Genomic DNA, 4,592 nt, shown 5'->3' with positions numbered 1-4,592 from the left:
AAAACCGTGTTCAAAATGCTCAAAACGAGCTTAAATAGTGAGCAGAGCAGGTCCCAAACGGCCTAGGAAACGGCCGTGTCAATGGCCGTTTGCCTCCTCTTCAAAAACTGCATTTTCACACTGTAAATCGGCATAAATCAAACGCCCATGTATACGGCCGTGTCCCAGGCCGTTTGCCAACACTCCAGAAATTGCATTTTCGAACTCTGTGCAGCTGCTTTGACTTCTAGGCTGTTTTTCACCATTTTCCGTTCAGAATTACGAAATTTGTATCTCTAGCAAAGTTGTAGCCCTTGAAGTCTTCTTTCCAATGGTTTAAATATCACTTAATTTGGACATTTCTAGGCTGAGATATGGTCCAATTACTAAGATGTCGACGTGCAGAAATTTCAACACATTGATCTTTTGCTTCTCTTTTGTTTTGGTTTGTCTAAATGACCAATATCATTGCAAATACAAGTCTTAGGCTCCCTTGGAAGTGTTGCACTCGTCTCCATAGCTTCTCCTTGACTCCCATTGACTCCAAATGCATCCAAAATGCATGAAAATCGCCGTCTTGGCTTCCAATGCTTTCCAACTCACACTCCTTGCAAAATAACACAAATAAGCACTAATTCTCATGAAAATTGGAATGATCTATAAACAAAATGACTTAGTGAAAGGGAGAAAAATATAGACAATTGAGCACTTATCAACTCCCCCACACTTAAACCTTTGCTTGTCCTCAAGCAAAGACAAGAAATAAATCACCATCCTTGCAACGAAATTGATCATACTCCCACTTTGCACAACCTATCAAACCACAATCCAACTTGCTACAACACAACTTGTTTCAAGAATCACCTTAGCTTGGCACACAAGTTCCATTCCCAAGCCAATAACCAAGCACCAAAACCATTAAAGTGTGTGAGAATCTAGTGTGCACAAATGCTAAGTTGAGATTATGCAAAACTTGGCTTTTAATGAGATTCCATAGGCTTGCCCTTCATACTCCCACTAGTTTAACTCCAAGATTGCATGCTAAGATCAAGTAGGAGTTTTATTTGGCTTGTAACAGGGCTAAGGGTGGATGGCTAAGAAAGAAGGGGTATAGGAATAAAACAAAGGAGGGAACATCACACTTGTTCACTATTGAGGTTAGAAGAGATATAACTTGAATGAACTAAGGAGCAAACAAGACTTAAGGACAAAACAACCTCTAAAATGGTGGGGTAGAGCACAACTTACAAAATAAACTTCAAACTTTTATTCGTCTTTCTTTTCTTTTCATTTTTCTCATTTCATAATCTTTTTCAACACTTTTTTCTCAATTTTTCTCAACATAATTTTTTTTTCATTTTCTTGTCTTTTCAAATCAACCAACAAACTTATTCTCAATACCCCCACACTTAGACAAAATTATCAAGAGGATTGCTAACAAAACAAGCTCCAAATAAGATCTCTTCTAAGCAAAAGAACAAGTGCTACATTCTCTCAAGGGTGGAAGGGAGATATATTTTTTCTTTTTGGCTAAAGGTTAAAGGAAAAATGACAAGGGTTAACACAAGAAAAACAAACAAATCACGGGTTTAAGTGCTTAGCACTTATTTCAACAAACACAAGGCTCAACGGGGACAACTAGGGGTAAACACATATTAACAGGGTAGGCTTTAAGGCTAAGGGTTAAACAAAAATGGCCTAAATCATTTCAAAACATGCAAATCTTAAACTTCACTTGGAGAGTAATGAGGCAAGTTCTAGCAAAACAACCATTACCGGAATCTCACATAAGCCTTCACTAGCAATGCACAACACACTAGATCAAGAATTGATTCAATTATTAAGTGGTTAACAAGGCTATTGGCAAGAGAATAGATCAATCATATAACTCCTTGGCTCATCAATCACAAGTTGAGTTGCTACAAGTTCCACCAAAACAAACCACAAACCAACAAAGAGGGAGCGATCACAACTTCAAGCAAGGAAAGGTAATTACCCAACATTATGCACAATGAATCATCCAAGCAAAGTTTCAAAAATTTTCAAAAATTTACCCATATTTTTGTCTTCCCCCCACACTTAGAATTTACATCGTCCTCGATGTGAAAGAAAATAAAGCACAAGGGGGAAAGGGTAGCACAATAAGCACAAGGAGCACAATCTCTACTATCTACATCAAGTAAAGCACTATTCACAATTAAAGAGAGTAGAGAAGGTAGATGAGACTCCCTTAATGAATCCCTTATGCCAAAGAATCATCATGAAGCCTTCTTGAAATTGAGAATACTCCTTAGTATCATTCCTAGAGTCAAGAGNCGCTAGCTCGACTCAACCTCTCAAAATCAACCATCTTTGGATTGGAGAAAGAACATCCCATCCTTCCTAGCAAATTTCTCTTCAAGATATGTCTTTAAGTGGTGGCCATCAATAAATTCTTTTATGCACAAGCTCACCACTTCAATTGCTAGGATCACATTGCTCTTCATTTCAAACTTCATGCATCTTTCCTCAAATCCATTTTTAATCCACAAGTCAAACAAGGATTTCTTCCTAAACATTGCTTCTTGGTGGTAGAGATGAGATTGACTAATCCCAAAGTCTCCATTCCCATTCTTTTCTTGATTTCCCTTTTCTTGAGCAAGTAATGGAAACCTTGGGTCTTCGTTATGCACCAAAAGGAAGTAAGAATCCTTGGATATGAATATAGGCCAATGGGGGCCTACAGTTTCAAAAACATTGACACCTCCCGGTTCCCAAGTTATTCTAAAGTTCTCACCCAAGGGAGTGTCATTCATTGAAGGGCATTCCTCAATTGTGCCACAAACTTCATCATCAATCTCATTTTTCTTGAGCACATTTTCAATTGGATCATCTCTAAGTTGTTCCTTGTCACCATTCCCTTGCATTTCTACATTTTCTCCCCAATTTGGTGTTTCCATCTCAATGCACTCATCATAACCCTCATCATCTTCACCTTCAAGGTCCTCACCCTTCTTTTCATTTCTATCAACCACATGACCTTCAATTGGTAATAACAACTCTTGTAGAACTTCTTCATTAGAATACAATTCTTGAGTGGGTTCTTGAGTTATCAAATCTTGTCTTTGAGCCTTCAAATTGTGTAGTTGAACTTGTAGCTCATTCATTTGCATAAGCATGTTGTTCATCATGGACCTCATCTCCTCATCAATAGGTTGGCTTGTTTGTGGGGGTTCTTGATAGAATGACTCTTGAGGTTCCCATTGATTATTGGCATATTCTTCTCCACTTGGTCTCATGGGATAGCCTTCATCCTCAATTTCATCATCGGGAACAATAGTGACTCCCCAACGCTTAGCCAATGCCAAAGTTTCCTCATTTATCCCATAGCTCCCCACACTTGGTGAATGGTGGTAGTGATCATATGGGGGTTGAGTGTCTTGGGGGTATGGTGTGTAATGAATGGGTGAGGGGTATGGATTTGGAGAGTAATCTTGTGGTGGGAAAGGATGTTGAGGTGGATTGTAATCATGTGAATATTGGGAGTTTTGATCATATGAAGCATATTGGGGATCTTGGTAATGTTGAGGATAAGGACTATGGTATGGAGGTTGGGAATAACAAGGTGAGTCTTGGTAGGGTTGTGATGGGTAAGGGTCTTGAAATTGAGCATCATAGTAATTATTTGGAGGTGGGGCTTGAATTGTATAAGGACTAATGGATGGGGCATTAAAGTGTCCTTGTTGAGACATGTAGTCTCTATACCCTTCATAGGATTGAGAATGGTAATATCCTCCTTGATCCATCTTAGAAAATCTCTTTCAATCAAATCAAATGATGTAGACTTGTAAACACATTAGCAACAAAAACAAACAAAAAGCTTAGTCTCCTAAGATTCCTTAAACTCTAATGCTAGCAAAATAAGCAATCACATAGAACCACCAAATTTCCAATCCCCGGCAACGGCGCCAATTTTTGATCGTTGTCAAAAATGAAGTATACGGGTTTAGATTTGTCGTTCCGCTGAGGATTGGGGGTTATGGCACGTAATATGCAATCACTAAACTAGGCACTAGTACAAGGAAATCAACAAGAAGCTAAGCAAACGACAACAAGGTAGAACAAACACACATAAGCAATAGATAACTGCAAAATAAAGAAATAGGACTCAAGTTAGGGGCATTACCATCTAGATGATTTAACACTTAAGTTTGGGGGAAGAACATTAACCATATGTTCTTGAGGCAAGCACAAAGGAATCCAAGTTTCCACAAGGATTAGAACAAAGGTTGCCCCATTTTCATGGTGTATCAACCTAAGTTCTTGAAGAACAAAAGCTATTTAAGCCCCAAATCTACCCCTATTTCCATAGAAGAGAAAATGGGTTTGAAATTGGGTTGGCTTAAATCTTCCATCCAACTTCCATTGAAATGAAAGACTTTCCAAAGACACAATAATCATTGGCCATTAACTATTGAAAGATAGAAATAAACCCAATTCAAACTCAAGAACCCTAAATGGGTGTTCATCCCCTTTTATGCAATAATCACATAACAAGCATCAAAATAGATAATACAACCCTAACTCAAGCCCATAAACTAACTACTCATGATTAAATAGCATAAAGAACACAA

The sequence above is a fragment of the Ipomoea triloba genome, chromosome 3 (assembly GCF_003576645.1).
Source record: "Ipomoea triloba cultivar NCNSP0323 chromosome 3, ASM357664v1".
Classification (NCBI taxonomy): domain Eukaryota; kingdom Viridiplantae; phylum Streptophyta; class Magnoliopsida; order Solanales; family Convolvulaceae; genus Ipomoea; species Ipomoea triloba.
The sequence above is the reverse complement of the archived record's forward strand: the minus strand, read 5'-3'. Positions refer to the sequence as shown.